At 44.2% G+C, this 23,847-nt stretch overlaps 1 protein-coding gene across 3 annotated transcripts in view; it reads left to right on the top strand.

Moving 5' to 3' along the window:
* Positions 1-23,847, top strand: part of AHNAK2 (AHNAK nucleoprotein 2) — a 72,958-nt gene that overhangs the window by 10,137 nt on the left and 38,974 nt on the right. Inside the window, exon 1 of one of the 3 annotated variants that reach the window (XM_066998442.1) lies at positions 10,430-10,677. The exons of the other annotated variants lie outside the window; for them this stretch is intronic. The gene's annotated coding sequence lies outside the window, so the exon portion shown is untranslated. Of the gene's footprint in view, positions 1-10,429; positions 10,678-23,847 lie in introns of those variants that run through there. 3 annotated transcript variants of the gene reach the window in all.

The following is a 23,847-nucleotide window of genomic DNA, read 5'->3' as shown; positions in this document are numbered from 1 at the left end:
CTTACAGTGGCCAGGAAGGAAAGGCTGCATCAGGCTGCTGTGTATCACAGTGCTGTTATCAGGAGCACATACTCCAGCATTGTCACCATCACTACTCTCCTGCTCAGCCTGTTGCCTGGTCAGTTTGGTTTTCATAAAATGTCTGTTTCTTAAAATTCGTGGGTTGTTTGGCTATTGAGGCTCTAGGTAACTTCTGGCAGGGTGACTTTTCCCTTTTTGCATATCACTGGGTGATGACAGTGGGCCTATGCTGCTGATTCCCAAACCTGTTCTGCTTTGTAGACACCCCAAGGGCTGTTCTGCAGCGCTGCTCTGTTATAACTTGTTCTGTCGCTAGAAGTCAAAAGCTCCCCTGGATTAAAAAAATGTAAACTAAGAAAATGAGAAACTAACGCTGTACCTGAATCTAATCTCTTTTCCAAGCTGTCTTGTAAGATCTCCCAAAGGCTTCTCTTCCATGCAGTTGCCCAAGACCATTTCAGCCATGGTCTTGCTCCTCCATCTCACAGCCCTTGGTCCCCCTCCCTTCAAGCTTACAGAAAAGTTGGGTGGGTGCAACGAAGTGCAAATAAATCTTCAAAGCTGTCACTGGCACCTCCTTCCTCCAAATCAGCGTAGAGTTAGATCTGCAGCTCTGCTGAGATTTAGGCATTTGTGAGACTGTAAATAAAACACTGTTCAAACTTGTCTGCAATATCCACGGTTGCCTGGATTTGCTGATTTTGCACTAGGCTCCTGCTCCTTTTTAACAGTGAATTGACTGCTCTGTCTCATATCTTCCTGGATAGCGTGACTCACATTAGGAGCCTCCTCATGGGTTTCTAATAACCTGATTACCGAGTGTACACATGCAGCATCTTTTTGATGGTCTCTGAGCTTGCAAGATGTGGCTAGATTTTCACAGAGACCACACGTGATATGATAATAAAGCTGGCTAATTGGGCATTCGGGATGTTTCACTCCTGCGATCCTCGCCAGTTCTGAATTTTCAGGTAGTTGACTTCCCATTGCCTCCAAAGGCTTCTGGGGAGAAGATCCCTCTGCCATCAGGGAGGGCTGAAGGGCACGAGGGAACAGAGCAGGAGGACCAAGTCTCACGGAGGCTCTGTGTGCTGTTTTTACTCGTGCATTTTTCAGGACTGAGAGGGAGACAAATGTTGCTGTGAATGAGCTAAATTATTAGCCCCCGGTGCAGGACTTAACTTCAACAGCACCACCGACCTACACCCAGTGAGGCCCATTTTCCACACAGCATGAATCACTCGCTCATTTTTTTGTGCTCGCTAGTTTCGCATTTTAATTTTCCATTCCTCTGGCTTTCCTCATGCGGATGAATAATGGACCATTTATAATACATTAACAATATCAGAGCATACGATTATGGCTTCAGTCAGCGTAATCCCTTCAGACGGCTCGCAGAGCAGGAACACGCTTCTTTTGTCGGGGCAGATAAAACACCATGTCGTGCGAAGCCACATCCTATTTCCACCCAGCCAGCAGAAGGGGATGCCAGCCTGGCAGCTTGTCTCCTCTGCCACTCGAAATAGCTCTCAGGAGCTGAGTCATGAAGCAGAGCCCAGAATAACGGGTGGTTTCGTGAACCGAGGGACAATCATCAGCTGTGCTAACAATTACAGATGGAAATGGGCTTCAGGCAGCAGTTTATCACCAGGCGCCGAGCCCTTCTATTGCTGTAAGTAAATGCCTGGGTAAACTTTCGTCGAATCCAAATAAATAAGGCAGCGTCACCGAGCTCTGTCGTGCTGCGTTAGGGGCTGAGGCTGCTCCTGCTGCACCCGTTGTGGTGACCCAGCTGTGCTTTGTGCACGGGCAGCCCCGGGGACTGAGCCTCCGCTGCTTTGCCTGAGGGACCTGTGCTGGATGCAGGCACATTCAGCATCCCTATCTTGTGTGGATGCTGCTTGAAGGCTGACGTGCCTCTCTCCATGCATCCAAAGACCTTCATTAAGGAGTGACAGATCAGACTTAAGCACAGGACCGATGCTAATTACAGTTCTGCCCTTCTATTTCCTTATCGCACACCTTCCTCTGTTGTGTATTTGCATTCAGAACAATAGTTTCCTGAAACCAGGATTTGGAGTTTGGAAATCTATAGGGTGAGAACCTCTCCATGTACAGGGTGCTATCAGCAGAGGATGAATCGTGTTGATTTAGCATGAAGTGGGAACAGAGCTGCTGGTTCCCCGAGTCACCCCCACCGCTCACAAACCCAGCCGGGGAGCACGCGGGGCTGCTCCGTGCAGGATGCTGCGGCTGCCAGCAGGGCCACAGGCACCTGTTTGAGTTCCTTGAGCAAGAACATAGCAGTGGCTGAAAAATACATTTAAAAAAAAAATCCCCCAATAATTTCTGTCTCACCTGTTTATGCATAGTAGTACTCATTTTAAATAAAAAAAAACTTTTAAGAAGACTTTTTCGTGTTTTAAAGAAAGGTGTTTAAACAAAGCAACCGTGTAATTTAGCTGACTCAACGCAATGTAGAAGACAGCAAAGCAACATCCCCTCTCCCTTCTTTTTTGCTGTTCTATTTTTTCACTGGCCAACCTAGGTATCTCTTGGCATTCTTTTAATTAATACAATAATTTTAGATAAATAACAAATTGAAGAAAAAAGTATATAGAAAAAGATAAGCTATCGGTACTTTTTGATTTGGTTTTCCATATATTTTAATGAACATTTTGGAAAAATCATTAAAAATCAATTATCCTCCTACTCCCCAAATACTTAGAAATATATATATATTTTTAATTTTAAAAATAAAACAATTTTCTTCACAAGTAAAGAAATGCCAGAAAAATGAGCACTCGTGTGAGACGGCAGTTGGTGGAAGGGCCCGGCTCACTGCTGGCCGCTCCTGGTTTGCCAAGCTCCCAGAGAAAGTGCTCTTCGCTTCCCATCTCCGGGCCATCTCAGGCTTTGCAGCCGTTCTTCTTAGTCTGTGTTCACTCTGTTTGCACCAGAAAATGAGAGCACTTCTGCTGCCTAAGCTCCGCAATATATATATATAAATTCTTCTAAAACACTGCGAGTTATTTGCTCGCATTTTGGCAATTCCTACCTAAGGACAAATGCAGCCAGAACCAACAGCCCTGCGTGCTGTGCAGGACTGAACTGTAACTTTGTTTGCCATTAGCATCGTTATCAAATTAGGGGGAATTAATTATTGCACATAAGGTTTGTTCGTTCAAGCAAGTGCTTGGCAGCTGAGCTCAAAGGCACCAGTGCAGTGGTGGGGAAAGGTTTTCACAGCGTATCAGCAGTACCAGGGCTGCTTTACGTAGCGTACAGCCCCAGGGAGGAGGATGCCTTTCAGAGGGGAACCCTTCAACAGCTTCAGCGACACTGAATGTGGAGTGAAAAGGCCTGGAGCTACAAAGCACCAGGATGCTAAGAGGGATTGAATGCCTTTAATGCCCAAAGAGTTGACTGCAAACTTGTGTGAGCTAAGAAACCCAGGGGGTGAAGCCATCAGGGAACCAGCAGCCTTGTCCTTGTGCCCTCCTGGCTGCCACATCCCACAGGTTTCCCTTCTGGGGCACCTGCAAGCCAGTTCAGCTGAAAAAAGATGAAGTACTGGTGTCAGATAAGTTTGCAAGTTACCTGATTTTATTTACCCTTCCGCCTTTTCCCCCTGTGAGGGAATTCTGTCTCCACCAGGGATGTTACTGGAATTATTTTGTTTAGCAGCAGAAATTCTGTGGGCTTGCCCAAGACCCGCGTACGATGGGATGTAGGGCTTCGAGGTGAATTTTCTGCTTTTTGGAAAATCATCTTCATCTCCGTAAGAAAGCAGGAGACCTCGTAGCCTCGCAATGAATTAGCCAAATGAATTTCCATCTCCCGTGGATGTTGTTTACGCAGCGTAAGCCAGCGCAGCGCAGTGAGTGGTTTATTTAAAACAAGGCCCTCTAACGCTTGGATCTGCCCCATCACTCGACTTAACAAGCAGACACTTGATACCGGCTAAGCGGCTCACTTCATCGAGAAGCAAATCCTGCCACGCTGCCAACCTCCGACCTCGAACAGCGTCCCCATTGTCACCGCCGAGTCCCTCCTCTGTCGCAGCCGACGACGCGCACCATGGCATGGCACGGCGGCAGCGCTGACCCTCGTTTTCCACAGAGGTTGGTGCCAGCCACCGGCACACTGCGGCCCCCTGTGTCCATTAAACCCTCATTTAACACCGGCAGCGGCAAGGCGAAATGGCCTGGAGGTGGACAGATTGCGTTATTAAGAAGGGAGTTGGCGCTGGGCAGTTTGAGGCAGTTTCTCCTGGTTTTGCCATTCACCTGGGCATCCTCAGGGCCAGCTCACGTCCACAGATCGGGGCATGAAGTTGGGCACAAGTGATCCAAGAAGAGACAGGATCTGTGCAAGCACCTGGGTTAAAACAATCTCAGAAAGAATTAACGGGAAGAAACGTGCCACCCCACACACAGCCCTTCCCAAGCAAGATGAAAGGGGCACCACAGGGCCCCCACTGGACGTTTTCACCCCTCCAGCACCCAGGGCATGCTTCATGGGGAGCCCACAGCCGGGGGGGGATTGTTCCAGCCCAGCTCCCAGTTACTGCTTTATCTGCTCCACTTCAGCAAATGTACTCATCCGTGGTTGCTCGCTAAATGCCATGGAAACCCCAGGGCACACAATGAGATCATTTGCCAGTTCTGTTTTATTTTAAGATTTTTTTTTTGTTTAAGCACTTTTTTAAGGCTTAGGAAAAAAAAAAAAAGAAAAACAAAAAGAAAAAAAAAACACAAGGGAGAATTCACTCAGAATCATTTCCACAGCTGCAAACAGCCTTTGTCATAAGTCCTGACCGTACAAGCTCCAACAAAAAGTGAGTTTATACCCTTCAATAGAGTGCCTGGTAAAAACGAAAGGAGCCAAAAACAGCATAGTGAAGCAACCAAAATGTGTTTTGTTACAACAGCTGAAATTTTTGCTTTTCCAATAGCATGTGAACTATCGCATGAAATGTTTACACTTTATTTTTATCAGGGTCTGCTTCTTACTCCAGATCTAGAAACATCAGTGCAACCTCCTTTTAACTTCCAATCTGATAGAAAAAGGTGTCTTGATTGAATACAGCAAATGTCCCACAAAGACTTTTTAGTACCTTTCTCTTCAGAAATACCTGACTCGGTACATTGTCACTTGAAAATACAGAACTTGGTAATGTTGTATTTACAGTTTGGAAGGTTTTAGTCGCTCTCCCCTTATTTCTGAACTGAAGAAAAATGACCGATTTAAGCTGGTGATAAAAGAAAAGGGCTTAAGGCAGTCTAATGACATTGCAGAAAAAGAAATAATTCATTTTAAATCATTCCTTTTTCAGATTCTTGAGCATTGCCACCTGGTGCAATCAGGTTATTTGTAGGTAGTAACACCTATCTCTCCAGCTGGAAAAGATGCTTTTGTTCGCATGTTGTCAGCTGTTTGTCACTAATTTTCACTTTTCAGGGACACTCCTGGTTCTGCCTTCTGTCCAATATTGCAAGTTTCAAAATAGTAAAATAATAAAGACCCAGGGTCAGCCAGCTCTGAACCCTGGTTGAGAGGGCAATTAAACGCAATGGAGAGGAGGGAATGAGATGGCTGGGGGGAACACAGAGTAAATATTAACCTTTAATTAAAACCCTCCACAGCATGCAGTCTGGAGACAGATCTCCACTGGTTGAGGGGAACGCGGTCTGTTGGGTGACCCACCAGCCCAGGCTGGGCGAGGAGCTCTGCAGGGGACGTCTCTGCTCCGCTCCATATGAGCAAACACGCAGCTGATGGGGGCAGGAAGGCAGCAAATCCACAAGGACCATGGTTTTCGTCAATTCCTGCACAGGCCTTGCTAATTATAGCAGTTTTCCCCCAGGTCCATGGCTGCATTGGCCCTTGGTGTGCTTGGCTCCTTTTTTCTGGTTCGTTCTGTCCAGGCTATTTTGGCTGCACAAGGTCAATGCCAGCACTGTCAGGGCTGATGGAAATGCATTTGGAGGACAAAGGGAGATGGAGCATATGCCTCAGGACAAAGTAAAAGAAGTCCAAAGTGAATTGGTTTCCTTTTTCTTCTCCTCCCGTTCATGAAAGGATTGGTCTTGGAAATGTCTCATTTTGTTTCATTTCTAAATAATGCTTTCTTTGTTGTTGGTGACGTTTTTTATTTATGCTGGTTGCAGATCAGCATTTTTATTTAGCTTTTTTATTTTTTTTTCTAATAAGCAAGAATATTAACTACTAAAGTGAAAAAATGTGTATTTAGGAATCCCAGAAGAGTACATTTGACTTTCTGAAAATGCACAATTCTTCTTCTTCTTCTTTTTTTTTTTTTCTTTTTTCTTTTTTTGGCCTTTAGCCTGAATTTGGCTTTTCCTTCTCCCTCACTAGATACTGTGGAGTTCACATTTGTTTATCTTCACAAAGGAGAAACCTATCACTACATGAAATGGTAAAGTTTCCAGCTTGCTGTCAGTGCAACATGCAGGTAGTGTTGGTAGAGCCCACCAAGAGCAGGTAGACACTGAAGCCTCTTTTAAGCAAATTCTGAGATGAAAAGGAGGTAAAGAACACAAGACTAACCTGTTTGGAGGACAGATTCCAGTTAGGTTACAAAATATGTGAATGACACCCATTCAATTTTTTGGGGGGCGGAATTCGTTTGAATTGACCAGCTTCAGAATGAGGCCTTTGAGTCCAACTCCAAGGCTTCTTAAAAGAGGCAGTGATGAAACCTCATTTCCATACTGGCTCTCTTTCAGTTTTTGAGGTTATATGCCCACCTGCAGCTGGATGAGTTTTATGCAAAGAAGTGTTGAAGCAAATCAATCAAATTAATAGCTTATGTATCGCAGAAGAGAAGAAATTCAGAGGAAGTCTGCGTGGCTGGCTAACATTCCTTTTTAGTTCAAACTACAAGATTATAAAATATATAGATTTCTTTGTCTTAACAAAATGTAGAGTTATGGGAGACAAAGCATAGGAGATGTCTGCAAATTGGTGACTGATGTGATATTTATCTTCCTTTGGGATTGATCTGAGAGTTGGTGGCCAGATCCCTCCACAGCTGGCTATTCGTTCCTCTTACGGCTGGTCTGACATTCACTCCCATCTGCTCCTCTACACCTTCTGTTCATGCTGAGCTTGGTTTTCCCTTCTTTTTTCTTTCTTTGGTGCTTCTTCCTTCTGGAGAAGGAAGCCCATTTCTCTTTAAACCTGAGGTCCACAATATTTTAGCTCATTTCTGAGCTGGGCTGACAAGATCACTTCCAGTAGCTGATCTCTGTCACCCAGTCTTATCTGCATGTGGAAGTTTGTGACTTTTCCCCCAGATCTCTAAATATTTACAATTGTTAAAAAGGAAAAATAATAGAAACGGTCAGCCTTACATCCTCCACAATAAAGTACATGAATTTGTGTTTCAGAGCATGCTTTACTAAAGTCTCACCAAACGTTTCATCTCCCTCTCTTTGGACCAAAGAACACAGAATAAAATTCCTGTTGTTTTTCCTCTTTTTTTTTTTTCCTCAATTACTAGTAAAGCAGCACACCCTTATGCGCAGGCCTAATACCAGTCTATTCACAGGTCAGGATGTCAATAACAATAATAACAGCAAGCTTGTGTCATTCCATTGTGTACTCTCAGCCTTACCTCTGAACCGAGGAAAGAAAACAAAGTTTTAATACAGGGAGCTGGGAAAGGGTGGGAAAGGTGAAACAGAGAAATGCAAGATATAATCCTACTGTCTGGCAAGGCAATAGAGCTGAGAGGAACTTTCAATATTGCCTCACCAAACTCAGAGAGTTTCTTAATATTTAGATATCTGTCAAGAAGAGGAAACAAGAAGGGTTACCTGGAGTATACCCACTGAATTAGTCAGCTCTGTTGTCCTGGAATCGTTTGGAGAATTGCAAATAACCATCTAGGTGTAGTATTTTTAATAGCTTAGTAGACAAGTAATTGATTTGATAAACATTGTGCTATCCCACTGATTTTTTTAAAGATACATCAAGTGAGTATCGTGCATTCATGTCAGGCAAATAGTGTTAAAGTACTTTGATAGTCACAGAACTCTACCAAATGGATCTTCAGTTGATTGGCAAGAGGGACGATTTTAGGCTTCGAGTTATGTGGGTATACATCTCCCCTATATCAGCTGCACTCAGCAGAGTTATAGCAGCGTGGCACTGCTCAGATCTCAGGGCTTATGCATTTAGTTCTGAGCTAAAACTGGAAAAAAGCCAGGGACAATGAATGTAGATTTCCCAATACCTTAAAAAAGAACATAATAACTTCTTCCACATTTACGGAAAAAATAGTTGGCTTCCCTCAACTTAGCCATGGGTTTGTCTCATGCGGGCTTTAAAAATTCTGGAAAGATCGAAGCAACACCCATCAATGTATTCAGCAAAGTGTTTAAATAAAGCATAGGTTGAGGACAGAGCGCACTGCTGCCGTTACACAGGGTCTGCGCCTGGCCGGAGTGCTGCTGGTCGCAGTGCCGGTTCTCGAGGTGGCAGCCAGATTTCTGCATCCAAACGGGCTGTCCCTGCGTGGAACCGCGGTGCCGGGCTGGGCTCCTTGTTTTGCACATCTGTTTCTAAAAATACATATTGTTTGTCAGGATGATGTTGAAAGATAGTTCAGAAAGGCTGGACCTCGGTGTAGTCCCAAGAACTGAGAATAGAAATGGGGATGGCTGCAGAGCAAGCCAAAATAATGATCTAAGCATTGGAGACGCCTTGATCCCTTCCCCACCTGACACGGTTTGCTGCCTTTCCTGCTGCCGACTGCAGCTCAGGAGGCCTCCAGTCCTCTGTCACGAGTGTGGGTGCCACCCTCACGAGAAGAAACTGTTTGTGTAGTGGGTAGTGAACTGGGCAGTGCCTCACGTAATATTTGTATTAATTATACATGATTATATATACTATATACAATTGCATATTGTAAATTATACTTTATATATGATATAATTGTGTAATTGATATGCAGATTATATAAGGCACTATTCACAGGCAGACAAATTGTGTATATTAATTAGGTATATGTCGTATTTATTAATTATACTATATATGTGACTTATATAATTAATATATAATTAGATAGAATAGTCTCCATTATTTACACAAAATTCATTCCAGAGTTGGCTTTAATACAAATACTGTGGTTCTGTTAAGACCCACTTTTGCAAAGCGCCTGCATTAAGCACACACCCAGGATGGAAGCAGAGCCATACCCTCAGATTTCACTGCCAAATTTCCACATGCCCGCTGTAGAAACAGGGTGCTCCCATTCTGAAATTGGGTCCTGATACAGGGCATCCACAGAATTTGAGAGCCTGGAACACACTCAGAGCCCATAGCAGAGAAATCCCCAGCACATCTGCTGTGCCGTGAAGGGAGGCTGTTGTGTGGACACAGGGGTCCCTTTGGCTGGCCTGGATTTTACCTGCTCATGTTCTGCTCTGGTGCATTGGCAAAGCAGCTGGAGCAATTGCGGGGCACTCCCAGGGCTCCTCGTGTGCTGTTTGTGTTTTGCACCCTCGCTCACCTCTCACCTGTCTGACAGCATGCAAACAAGCAGGCAAATGCTTTTGCGAAACAAGGAAGCCCTGACTGAGGTCTCTTGCTGTGATTTTTTTTGAAACGTCAGGGAAGAGGGACAGAGGACCGGAGGAATTCCTCAGGGAGGGAAGAATTGGCTGTACTACGAATTTCTTTCCTTTGCAGGGGGTGGAGAAATAGCGACAGGTGAGAGGAGGGGCCGTGAGTTTTAGCCAAACCATTTCTGCAGGCACTAGGCAGCTTTCTCCTTGTGTTGGTATCAGGACACGCTGCAAAGGCAGCGCTAAGCTGCCAGCCACCATAGCGCTTAACGTGCTGCAAGGTCTGTCAGCGCAGAGTTCAGGCTTTTTTGGAAAGAATCAAGCTGTTGGCAAAAAGTGACACCAAAAGAAATGAACTTAAAGAGGCCACCAGAGCAGCCTTGAAACCCGCTTGAACCATGCTGCTGTGACAGACCGCATCCTGTCTGTGTGCATGCTTGCCTGAGAATTTACTAATACATATAATGTTAATTGCCTGCTTATGTCCTGAAGCAGGGCTGGGAATGAATTTCAGGAAAAGAGATGTTTGTTTTGCACGGGCGCCCACATCCCATATACTTTCGGTCATGAGGAAATTGCCCCGTACCTCCACCCTGCGTGCGCTCGTGCCTGCGGCTGTAGGCACCGAGCAGGGAGAAGCCACGGAGCCTGCAGAAACCCTTGCACCCCCGTTCCTCTCTCTCCCCCAGCATGGAAAACCCGATCGGGAACAAGCCCAGGGTCTACGCGCTGCTCCTGCCTCAGCTGAAGCTGTACAGCTGTTGCCTGAGTAGAGAAAGGGATTGGATTTCATGGGCTGTGTAATCTGCGACAGCGCTCTTTGGCTTGGGGATAGCAACAAGCCTCACCCAGGCTTAGCCATCCCCTTTCTGCCCGTAGAGGAACGCCCCGGTCGACATAGAAGGAAAATTGTTTGCTGAATTTCTGCACAGCCCTCCTTCCAATTGCTGGAGAGAGAGGGGGGAGTGGGAAAGAGAGAGAGAGTTTAAGGCAGGCTCTGCACTGGTGTTCTGGGCTATTTCAACTTCAGGGCAACTTTAGAGAACTTCAGTTATTTTTGGTAAGTCTTTTTTTTTTTCTTTTTTTTTTTTTTTCCAAATCTCTCTCTTTCTTTCTTTTTTATCTTTGACGCAGCCTGCACAAGTTTGCAGTAGGTGGGCTTTAAAAATTGCAATGGGATGTGGGTGTGTGCACTTGGTGTCCTTTGATGTAGAAGCTGGGCATTCTGCTAATAAAGTTGTAATGCTTCCTGCTGCTGTACCTAATAAGCAAAACCTGCAGATGCAGCGGGTTAAGCGTTACCACTGGGGAGAAGCACGGTGAGAACTTCAGCCAAGGTGCATCCCACCTGGCGTGTAGTTTTGCCTCTTTCTTGCGTACGGTCAGGGATGAACGAATGTGTGCAGTCTGCCCAGAGTTTCTGCTCTACTTTTTTAATGCAGGGGTTTCAAACTTGGGCACGACGCCTCCCGAAGCTTTCAGAGGCATGTTGATTCTCAGTCCTATACACACCCCTCCATTCAGTAATCTCTATTCCAGATCACGCACGTTGTTTTTCTGACTTCCTCCCTCTGTATACTTAACCCATCGTATGATCTCAAACATAGGGAAACTCTTTGTAGTACAAAGAGCCATAGTTCCAATTGCTGCAACGAATTGCAAGGTGCAAACTGTTGAAGCGAAGTTGGTTTCTGGTGCATGTGAGTTTTCTATGTGCTTTCCACATAGCTATATTCAGATTTTTATAGTATCTGTGCTTCTTCAAGAGGATATAATATTGTGTGGATATCATATCTCGATAAATACCATTTGCAATATATATATTTATATCATCATAATATACTCACTTGGTATTAGGATCTCTGTATGTTAGTGGTATCTGAGACTAAGATCAACCTTGAAGAATTAAATGACAGAGATCCATAAACCTGTCAGTAGAAGTGGGATCCTGTATGTCTTCGCTGCAAGGCTGCTGAGGTTATTTGACAAAACGCTGGGAAATAGGCTGGCTAAAATCTTTCTCTCCACCTGTCTAGGTTCTCTGCCCCATCTTAGTAAGTTTCTGAAAACAGTAATTCAGATGATCTGAGGTAGGATTTGTATCTGTAGCCGCCTGTAGAAAGACCAAAAAAAAAGTGTGTGTTCTTAAATCTTTGAGAGGAAAGAGGAAAAGCGTTATTCACATGACAAAATACCAAAGGTCTATCCCTCTACAACAAAAATAACCATTCTTACTTACAAGTTACGAAACAAGAAACACAGAAAGTTGAAAGGTGGCTCTTAAAGAGATACAGGACTTTGCTTATGATCACCTGTTGCATGCACAAGGGAAAACTTCTAAGCATTGCCTTGCTTCGTGTTTTACTACAGTAAAGCAAAACTGAAAGGAATTTTGTGGATCCAAGCAAATTACAGGAAAATAAGCTTATGACAGACAGTTTACTTCCAAAATCTATCCTAACGTAGGTCAAAGGTCCAGCATGAAAATGTTTCAGATGCTTAGCACAGGAAAACACATCTCAGAATGCATTGGGTTTTATTAGTTATGGTTAAAATGATGTGTGACTGGAGCTTTTAATTACAGTAAGCCTATAACAATGGAGTTAACAATAACTCTTCAACCATAAACTGAAAACTATAAATCTGTGTGAGGCCCTCAGCAGTGCTGACATGTTCCGTGATGGCTGGAGCTTTTCTGTGGAAGCATGTAGATTTGTTAGCTAAAATTGCATTTTACTATCTTTGGTGTGGCACTCTCATAAAGTAAACTCTACTATTAGATTACGAGGCTTGTGTAAATCTCCAACTCTGACTCTAGTCAAAGCTTGTAAGTAATTCATTGGGGATGGCTGCCTTCCAACCTCCTATGCAGCGAGTGTTAAAGTCTTCTCAGGCAGACAGGGCAGTGGTAACTTCTAGCACTGATTTGCCAGGGATTTGGAGATGGCGCGTGTTTTATGCTTTTAATTGTCTTGGACGCTCAGTCTGCATTCACAGCTATGAGGTCAACGTGCCTCTGTTCGCTTTTGGCTGTACTTGAAGCTCATCACTGAAACAAAATCCAACTGCCTGTAATACATGGTCAGGGGAATAGCTGTGATCCGAGTTAACCTCCTGCTGACTTCAGTGGGTTCAGCGCCCGGAGCTCGGTGCGAGGAGGCCGGGCTGGAGGCACCCTTCTCCAGGAGCAATGCTGGGAACTTCACTGGGGCTTTCCTTATCATTCCCGGTGTCGTAGCAGGGGTAGGACCTATGGCATTGGGGCCATGCTGAGGTATCGTCTCTGTTGTAACACCACAGTTCCTTGGTGTGAACTTCTATAGTTGCACCGAGGGTTGGTTTTAATTTTCCTTCAGCTTTCTACTAGGAAGCCAGTTCATCCTATGGAAGTGTAAAACAACAAGGGATATACGTAAGGTTTTTTCTACGATCAGGAGACCTAAATAATCAGAATATAAGTTAGTTTATTACAAAGGTGTGACATTTACTGGCTTATATTCTGGATAAATATTTGGGGAAATAGATCTAATCTGTTTTCTACATCTAGCTATTGTCACATTCCCAGCATCAGGGAGTAGAAAAATCAGGTTTCCACGTCTGGAAGAACACCTTGCCATGTGTCTGAGCGCCGTGCTGCATGTTCAGTCAATCCAGACCAGCCAGATACGAAAGGCCTCCCCACCAGCCCCTCTGCACCGCCACACTAAGACTAAGCAGGGGCAGGCAGGCTTTTACTTGCGGGCACTTTGCCACGTCCCTGAGCCCTTGTACACTAAAAAACTTTTCCTGACAACACCACCTGACAGCTGCTGCCTTTCCTGCTTCCCTTAGCTGCAACTAGCAATCAACCAGCAGGCGATGCCCTCCAACGCCAAGCGGTGGAGCAGTGCCCCGAGCTCATTTCTGAGCTAAGACCAGACCCTGCCAGCAACAGGCTGCCATCTCCACGCAGTTGACAGAGATCAGGACAACATTCTTGTTTCAAGGAGGAATCTAAAGACGACCCGCAGCTAGGGAAACTTGCTAAATCCATGTGTTCACTAATGCGCTTGGGATTTCAAGGTTGAGGCAGGAATTCATTATTTTATAGTGGGGAACAAAGCTTCATGCTAGGAGAGGACCTTTCACATGCTAAATACTTCTTGCTAACATTTTTACATTCTGAAAGGAGGCTGTAGGTAGCTAAATATCTGGAAGCAACTGCTGCCTTACGGCAGAGCATATAGTTTGCTGTCAGATAAGGGGAGGCCACAGGTTCACCATCTAAATTTGGCCAACCACACAGTCCAAAGAATCTGGAACGAGTTAAAATACTTAAAGGTTCTTGTGGCACAGAAGTAATAAGCCAAGGTGGCCATGGGAGGACCCATCTGCTCCCACGGCATGGGGACAGCAGCGCTGCAGGGAGCCAGTCCCAGGTTGTGGGAACAGCCCAAATCCCAGCAAAATTCCACGGAGCAGGAATGCAAGCGCCTGAAGAAGAGCAGGCACCAAGCCTGTCCACTTCATCTGCCCAATAAAGATAGCAGAGCCTTCAGAGGGCAAAGTTATCTGTTTTTCAAAAACACAAACAAGGAGATAAGGTTTATATGATTTCCAAGCCCACTGATAATTTTTGAGACTCCAAAGTCATAGTAACTGTTCTTCACTGCTGGGCAAATGTTATTTCTGCTCTGTAGTTAAGAGAACAAACACCACTTGATTTTGATAGCAGTGGACTGTGTCTGCTATTTGCAGAGTCAGGGGAGCAGCTGTTATCCTCGCAGCCATCTGATTTTAAATACCTTTCTACCTGCCCAGTGACCTCTCAGCTCCCCCTCCTTGACAAGTGCTATGTTTGCAGCTCAGCCTCCCAGCACCAAAAAGCAAAGGTGCAAACTGCATGCCTTTCTTCCCATTTCTGCAGCAAGTCCTAGCTAACTAGCCTTAAAAACTACTATTGGTGCAAAATCTCCCACTGTGCAGTGAGTCCTGGATGCTCACACATTTTACCAGCCCAATCACCCCTGTTTTTCCTAAGTATCCTCATACTTCAGCCCTAGAAAGCTAATGCCATTCAGCTTTCCACAGGCCACCTCTCCCCTTGCTTGCTGTGTGGTTTGCCCCAGCACTCAGCCTTTTGATTCTCAGTCAGTCATAACTCTACTTGTCCCTCAAAATAAGTACGCGCAAGAACTTCTTTTCCCTGACTCACGTCATTCTCGTTTTAGTCCAAAGATCCACCTTTAGCAGAATTATTTGTAGGAGTGAATTCAACAATTGAAATTTTAGCTTGAAGGAGAAGCTCAAAGGACATGCTTGCAAGAGTGAAAACTAGGATTTGGTGGAAAATGGGGTAGTAACTCCTCTACATAGCAAGAATTACTTTAAATGTTGTTGGCATTATATTCTGAAGGGAAAAAAGGTCTAAGTGGTATTAGTCATTTTTATTTTGAAAAGTAGTTAGAAAACAGCATTTGATGAACCTCAAAGAGGTTTACAGCTCACCCTCAGGTCAAAAAAGTGTTGAAAAGTTTGTTTTTTTGACTGTTTGTTTGAAATGTCTGTGTGCTTGTCAGAAGGCGTATGAGTTGGAGAGCTGTGAAAGTATCACGAGAAAGCTAGTGGTTTTGATCACTGATATTTCCTGGTGTGAGCTGAGCTTTCCCTATTCCTGCTTCTAAAATCAGCTGAAAGGAGAAAACGTAAAAGAATGCAAAAATGTCATTAAACATTCCTCAAATATTTTCATATATGCCAGAGTGGATCTGATTTATGTTTTAGTGAAAGGTTGCATTGATTTTTACATGAACTGTGTTCTCGCACTCCTTAAGGTTGACTTTTTCACATAATGGGCTTGATTATGAGAAAAAATTACTTGCGCAACACACAGCTCAGACAACTCAGCGGCTAATTAAAGTAACCAGTTAGTCAGAGCCCGTTTAGGAGGCAAACTGGGCATTTCCCCATGAGAATGACTACATGTAGGTTTTATATTCATGGTGATGGATGACTACAAAGGTAAATAATGCATGCAGTTGTGAGGATAACTTACTCATCATGCTTCCTATGAACAGACTGCTGGGGTGGTTGTGAAGGGCAATATTGTCATAGGCTATTGCTATTGCTATTGCTATTGCTCCCTGCTTTTGGGGCAAGTGTTGGACTAGAAAATTATTGACTCTCTAAGTGGTGTAAAACAGACTTTTGAAAGTATTTACAAGGGGACATTTCAGTTACTTCAGAGATTTACAGAGCTGGATGGAAGCAGAACCCCCACAGACCTGTTATGAAAGGAACATATTTATTAATGGTACCGTGATCTAAATCTATATTTGGATTGTATGTCCTCAGTGGATTTAACAACTGCTTCAGTCAGCCTAGCAGGAATCTGTGAATGAAACGGGTTGGGTAGAGATAGCAGGAGAAATCATATTTTTCTTTTTAAAAATATCCTTCCTCGGAGATTAAAGAGAAGCCTTTGTATAACTGTGCTGCATTATGCCAGGAAAGTTCATCACAGAGATTAAGGCATTAATTGCATAATTATAATGTATACACGGTATGCTTCGCCAACAAAGATATAAGCCTTACTCTTTCCAAATAAACCTTAGAGTCCAGAGAATAAACACAGCACTTGCAAATTACCCCGAGAATTAATGTAATCTCCTAAATATCCCAGCTTGTTTCTTAGAAAGAAAACAGGGTGCTCGGTCCATGTGATAACAGATCATCCCTGAGTCTCGTGGTGAGATCACAAGCAAACTTTCCACAGCACGCTTGCCCTGGAGCTCTCCCTTGTGCTTCCTCCTCAAAAAAAAAATCCTACTTTTTTTTTTTTTTTTTTTTTTTTCCTACTCTCAGTTTCTGGAGCTTTTTCAGATTATTCAGAAAATTCATACAGTACCAACAAAGGAAGCTTGTGACAGGCACTCCTTAAGGTCCTTTGCAGGCAGACATCTGCAGAGTCAGTCTGCCTGGTGGAGGCAGCAATGAGAGAAGACAGCCCAGCAAAAAGACACAGCCCACCACCAGTGCCCCAGCACGACCAGCTAAGGGTGCCTGCAAGCCTTTCATGCTGTAGGGATGGAGGCAATGACAACTCCGGAGCAGGGACAGAAGCAAAAGGCAGGGAAAGAAACCCAGCAGTTTTGGAGAAGAGGTATAAAAAGCCATGAAAATGAGCGTTTTGTCCTTCCCATGAATCCTTCTCTTTTAAATGCCTGATAAGTGATGGAGAGGGAAGGAAAGCCATCATCCTCTAATCCAAAACAGGAGCTGGCTGTCACCCCAGCACAAGCAGGCCATGCTAACTCCTCTGCTAGGTCTGTTCCTGTGAGGAGACGGAGATGGACTGTGATAAGGTTTTGGCTCTCGGACACAGCTGAAAATACGTGCTTGGCCAGCCAGGGCCTGCACGCTCAGGCGAAGGGAGCTGGGAATTGCCAAGCTGGAGCAGTTCCTTAACCTGGCTGCAGGAGCTTTGAGGAGGGAGAAGGACTGACACTTCTCTGCAGAGGCCTTGCAAGGAAACACCTCTGGGATGAAGGCAGAGCCAAATCTGACAAACTTGCTATTGTTTCACAAAAATGCCACAAATCCAGCCTCGTTTGTCAAGATTTATTCCTGTCGTTTGTTGTTGCTGCAGCCTGATGGCAGGTTAAGGTTCACGCCACGTTAAGTTACACACAGCCACCCACCAGGACGTGCCCCTTGCAAGCTTTGTGTCAAGCTGGTCAAGCGAAACAGGGGTGGCAGGAATGAGGAAATAGTGGAAGAATAGTCTTACAGAGAAAGAAGGCAGGCTCTTTTGGGCTGTGTTTTGGTCTGTCTCATTGTCTAGAAGATCCCAGAAATTCTGCCGTAATAAATCCCTGCTGGTTGGAGCAAAGCTGTGGACGCAGTTATCCAGCACGTGGGTGCATGCAAAGTGCTCGAGGCAGCAGCACACTGTGCGTCTGAGCGTGAGCACGGTGATCTTGGTACGTGTGGGCAGTCCTGCCGCTGTCCTGCAGAGGGGCAGAGACCTGTGCTTGCAGACCCGAATGCAAAATCCTGCTGTGAAAACGTGGCTTTGCCTTCTAGTCAGGAAAAAAAGAGGGAGTCCTGCAAAGAGAAGTTTAGCATTTTAGGCAACCTGCAGCTGCTAACGTTTTTCTTCCCACTGTCATACCCCTCGGTGTTTGGAGGAGAGGTGGATACAACATATAACGCCCCATTTCTGTGCAGCTCCTCCACCATCCCCACCGGCAGAGTTACGGCAACAGCAGCACAACACCTACAGCTCCCAGCAGAAGTTTTATGATGACAGGCAGGAAAACGGAGTGGCTTTTGCCTTAGGCATGAAAAAGCAAGTAAGAGTGAGTTCACCTGCTCAGAGACCTGGACTCACGTAGGGCTGACAGCAGTACGGATGTTCTGCTGACAGGACGTGCCTTATTCCCATGGAAAAGAGATTCCATTGCTTTTGGAAAATACATGGAAGCGGCCCTCCACAGACACCACAGATAGTTCAATGAGCAATTATTATATGTTTGGAAACTGTTAAAAAAATAAATTGACGGAAAATTAATACAAATTAACCACCAGTCTTTAGGCAGAGCTCAGTGGGTTCAGTGCAAGAATCATCCTGTCAGACCCTCCTACCTTTCAATGCAGTACAGAGGTACAGAGCCTTGTTTTAAATCTATACTTAGAAAAATCATGATGCAGCTTTTTTTTTTTTTTAGTGGTAGATCAGTCTATCCACTGGCTGAGTTGCAACAATAGCATTTTTGCAATTAGTGGTTCTTTGCAAAACCATGAAATATATATATATACAATGCATATCTGTATCAAAGTAATATGTGCTTAGATGAGTTTTGCACTGATAGGCTAGTTGGCAGAGAAATCACTTTTAGTTGTCCATTAGGGGCTGGATTCAATAGAAATGTTGGCTAACTTCACCGCAAGCCTTGGAAACCATCAGAGTATTCAAGACTTAGGCAGTCAGATGCCTGCTTTAATTTCTATTGACAAAGGAAGAGGAGGGATGAGTAAATGTAAAACATTTCCTTTCAGCATTGAGCTGAGAGAGGCAGCGTGGTGCAGGGAGGAGGTGGAATCCAGGACATCTGGGTTGTGTTTGCTGCTGGCCCTGCTGCCAGCTTGCTTTCTGACTTTTTTCAAGTTGCTTTTTTTGCTTTGCTACCTCACTTTCTGCGAGGCAGGGAGAGCTCGCCCGCTTTCACACAGTCCTCTGGGCAGGTGCAGGGGCTTTCTTGGTGACCATGACCTGAGCTGGCACATCCACACACATATCAGGCAATGCTGTCTGCGTGATCGGTATCCCAAAGTGTGCAGGAGGGGTAGCCATGCTCTTGGAGACCCCAAAGTGCTCACTACACAGCACTGCACCTGCATAAACACCTACCCATAGGTACTAGAAACCAGTGCCTTTGTTACTACAGATGGGAAAGTCATTCAGGGAATGAGGTTTGCAGCCTCCTTCACGTACACTTATGATCCCTTATCTTATTTACTACACTGGTCCCAGGGAAGGGCACTTGCTTTTGGGATAAGGCACAGGAATTGGGGGAGCTGTTTTGAAACGGTCTCCATATGATGCTTCCAGTGGTGAAAACTGTTTCCAGGTTCCCAAGGTCATGGAAAGCCTGACAACTTTTTTTCCCTTCTATAAGGTGCATTTTCAGCTAAACGTTAAGAACTAAAAAAGCATGTGAAAGCAAAAAAGAGAGTCAAATGTCCTGCTGCAGCAGTTGCTGGTAGTCCAGAAGTGATACTTAGGCTATAGCTGAAATATTATTTGACTTGGTTTTTGCTTTGTGCAATGCTGATGTCTCATGCTACTTGCTGACTACATAGATTGAACTCATGGCTAAACTACAGAATGCTTGCATTTTTTTTCTGCAAGTATTTATTCTTACAAAGATGGAGTCTCGATCACTGTGTGCAACGCTGTGTACTCAGCTGGATAGCACGAGATGGGATCCAAGCTGATCTCGGGCTGTATTAGCCTGAATTACACGATGAACATGATGCAGCATGCCTTTTATCAGTTTCATTGAGGCCCATGGATGTTGTGCTTGAGTATGCGCAGAACGAAATCTGAGTAATTCAAGACTTGATCCTGTGGTACTAAATGAACAGGAGGTATCATCTGAGTCCTACAGATTTTTGTAGGCTTCCATTTACAATACTATCATGTTTACCCTACTGACAGGTCCAGACGGCTTTCATGAACACCCTCTTGGAAACAGCTGGAACTCCAGAGCTTGGTCAGGCCACCCTCCCCATAAAGCTGTATGTGATCTTAGAACTCTCCACTGAGTGTTGGGAGAGATGACGGAAGAACTTGCCATGAATTGTGATAATCATGTCTTTACTCACAGCAAAATCTGTGAATAAATATGCAATATGCAGTGTAGAGCTAGTGTAATTCACATCAATAGAAAACACTGATTGTTTCTGTCTCTATTCACTATACAGCAATACTCCCCTTTATTTATTTATTTATTTATCTATTTATTTATTTATTTATTTATTTTTACCCATTAAAGAGGGAGGTTATTAAGAATAATACACAACACTAATACAAACTTTGCCTGCTGTAGCGTAGCTTTGTTGTAAACTATCCTAGATTAGGAATCACTTTAACTATTGATTTTCCTGCCTCTGCAGGGTAGATAGGAGTTATTCTTCCCACGGTAACATTCTTGGCAACCTGAACCAGACAAGTCAGCTGGGGTGCAAGACCCCTGGGTTCAGCCTGTGGTTTGGTGGGCAGTGCAGTCCCATTGCCTCTGTCGGTGCTTCCCACTCCCCCTCCGTCCGCCCTCCTCTCCCTTCGGCTCTCCCCATTCGTTTGCCAAAAAGCGTGTTGGGATGGCATTGTTCTTCACTGTGTGTTTGTACAGCGTAATGAGGTGTCGGTCTTGGGACAGGTTCTTGGAAACTCCTGAAGCATAAATCATAATAGAAATTAATTACGTGAATACCAGTGTCTTAGGTGTCAAGGCAGAGCGTAAAAATGATTTTGAGTAAGGTGATCTGAATGTTTTGCAGTGTGATCCAAAGCTTTCCCAGACCTCAGAGGCTTAGATCCATCCCTTAACACCCAGCCAGGTCTTTCTGCAATGTACTCTAGTGCTGCACAGACAACTCTGCAATGTGAAATAAAAGCTCCATTTGAATCGCTGTGGGTTAAAGCCGGTTATTCCCACAGTTCCCATTTCCTAATGTTTTCCACTCTTGATGTTCTTCACTTTTAATGTTCATAGTAACTTGTGCCAAAAAAGGTGTTTCCTATCATGTTCTCCTCACATTGTGTTGTGAGGTTTTTTTTGATTCCATATTTTCAATCCCCAGAGAGCTAAGGTTAGTCATAAACATGCTTTTGGCTATCAGATTCATGTGTGGTTTGCTATAGCAACAAACAAAAGCATTAGTCAGAAGCTGGCATGAAGCTATAAACACATATTTTTTTGTGATATTACCCAGAGTTAGCTTAATTTATGTGGTACACTGCTGCCACACAACTGCATCTCAGTTAAACCATTATTGCTGAATATAAGCTTTATAGAAAATACAAATATATTACAGTGAAATAAGCAAATCTGTTAATTGATGTTGACATTTGAAGATCGCAAGCCCAATTCTGGTATTGCACTGGTGTAAATCCAGCTGCACTCCTTCAGAACGTGCATTTAGATCAGAGGACAAAATCTGAACCTAAATCTATTGAATACGAGGAAAATTATCATCAAGCAAATAAACAGCCGCTTTGCCATTTCTGCTCTCACCTCCATAATTTTACTGCAGCAAAACGATTAGAGGTAAGCATTATCAGATTGCGGGAGATGGTTTCAGCTCACTGCCAACACACTTGGAAATCATTATCTGCAGCATGGCAGGGAGAGCCAGGCTCAGCTGCAGATAATCTCCCTCCAGATGTGCCGAAGCAGCATGGGGAAGGTGCAGTTTGTGCAGAGCCAGTGTCTATCTGGCCGGCGTGGGGATGGGGAGGAGCTGGGGAGTTGGCTGGGTTTGTACAGCAGTCCCTGAAATCCCGCAGCCAGACAGCTACTAGTCCCCGAGCCAGCTTGTTTAAAGGTTGCCCCGAAGGGTCTGTAGGAGTGGTGATTATTGCCTAGGCAAAGCAGGCACATTCTTGTTAAGGCTTTATTCCAACCATTTGTCTTCTCTTTGCCGCACCTTTTCAGGAACATGAGCCCTCCTCTTTTCTGACAGCTGTATTTAATGCAAAACACATGCATGAAAAATGTGTTTTCCAGTATCCCTGGGCTGGCACTGCTCAGCAAGGAGAGCTGAAACTTCCTTAGAAACTGTTCAGATACTTTTTCAGACCCCTCTCCTCAGGCATGTGGCTGTAGAAGCGATTGTGACCCTCCCTGCTGCAGACGTCTGCAGAGTAACTAACTCATGAATAATATCCGCATGTGTCCAAGCGATAAGAGTAACAAACCCCCCAGAGTCCTCTTGTACCTACACACAATGCTAATACCAGTCCAGAAGTTTTTAACTGGGCCAGTGACTCCGGCTGCAGAGGGTAAGCCTGCAGCAATGTGTACTTTGCATGTGCACATACACAGGCCCTCTGAGAATGGGCCTTCAAAGTCCAGGGATCGAGAACAAGATCTAGCACAAAGTGTTGCCCAAGCTCTGTTCCAAAAAGGAAAGAGCTCTTTTCCCTAACTGAACCCATCAGCAGCAGAACACCTCCCAGGAGACACGAGATTTTAGCCCTGGCCCTGTTCACTGTGCTTGGCTTAGCATTGCTTGTCCTGGGTTCTGAGCACTTGAGATGCATGCCCTGGTGTCTTTTCAAAACCTTTTGAGATGACCTTACCATAGTAGATTTACCTGGTGTAGAAGTGTAAAAGGAATTTATTTATTTATATTCAGTTAGCAGCTCCTGAAGTAGGACTGACTCTGGGCAATACATGGATTGTCTTTGCCCTTCTCCCATCCTTGCACAGTTGCATCATGCTGTGCATTGAAAGATGCCAAACACTTCGTTTCTTTCAAAACAGGAGTGCTTTGGCTGCTTGTGTTCTTCAAAGATCAGCCCAAACACTTTGCTATTTCCTTTTCTCCCTTAGTCAAAAAGGGACAGACTTACATCAAAAGAGTGTTTAAAGGGTGATTAAGTGGTGTTCAGAGTACTTGTAATGAAAAAAAAAAAAAAAACAAAACACAACATAAATTCTGCACTCAGAGTAGCAGTTGCAGAGTGCTGTCATATCCAACTCCAACAGCACAATATAAAGAAAATATTTCATTCATTGCTAAAATGTTATTGACATCCCTGTTTACAGAGGACTTTGTTACTGCAGTCATTAAAAATGCTGGAGTAAGATAGTGACGAAATTTTTTTTGTTTACAGTAAAGTGAAAATTATTCCACTTTGTGGTTTCAAGGCAGGAATCATTCTCCTTTTCTGGCATCACTGACTGTAAGCTGTATATGGTGATGGCGAGAGGATGACAAATGCAACTTTCTGGGAGAGAACAGCATCCTCTCTGTCATACGTGATCAACTGCAGCTCACAGAAAGCAGAGAGTCCTCACGGGGGCTATTGGATGCGGCAGACTGCAAGAGAGCATAAGTAGTAAAACACCTGAATTTAAAATATGATTTGAAAGGTTGTGCAGAAAAACCTAGTGAGGGACTGAGGGCCATCTTCAGATGCCTCCCATTCTAACATCCTGTACCCAAACTCTCCACAACTTTGCAAATCAGAGTGGTCATTGGCATTCTGCAAAGTGAGGACAAGCCACTGGATTGTCCTCTTGTTGCACAGATGTAAGAGACTCCAAAGAATCCAACTGAGAGAAGAATCAGCTCCACCTACTTGCAGTAGATCTCAAAGACTGTAACCAAAGCTCTGGGGTCTTCCTTTTCCTTATACCAGCTTTGTATTGGTGCAAGGCTGCTGGTTCAATTGCATTCAAAATGTAATTTAATCTCCTTTATAATGTTAGTCTGAATCTAGAAAAGCTATTCATCAAAAAAAAATAATAACAATTAACATGTGCCTTCAAAAAGAACACATCCTGTTTTAACTCAATTAAAATATATTTAACCTATGTGTAAGTAGACCATTATGATAAAGAAATAATTACTCATTTCCATAAGATATCATTATTTTCTTATTACAGAAGGTCTCTGAATGTTTGCAACTGTTATGAATCAGCCGTAGGGGTGATAATCAAACTCAAGAAATAGTTTT

Source organism: Anser cygnoides, chromosome 5 (assembly GCF_040182565.1).
Source record: "Anser cygnoides isolate HZ-2024a breed goose chromosome 5, Taihu_goose_T2T_genome, whole genome shotgun sequence".
In the NCBI taxonomy this organism is placed as follows: Eukaryota; Metazoa; Chordata; class Aves; order Anseriformes; family Anatidae; genus Anser; species Anser cygnoides.
This window is presented reverse-complemented; position numbering and strand designations above follow the sequence as displayed.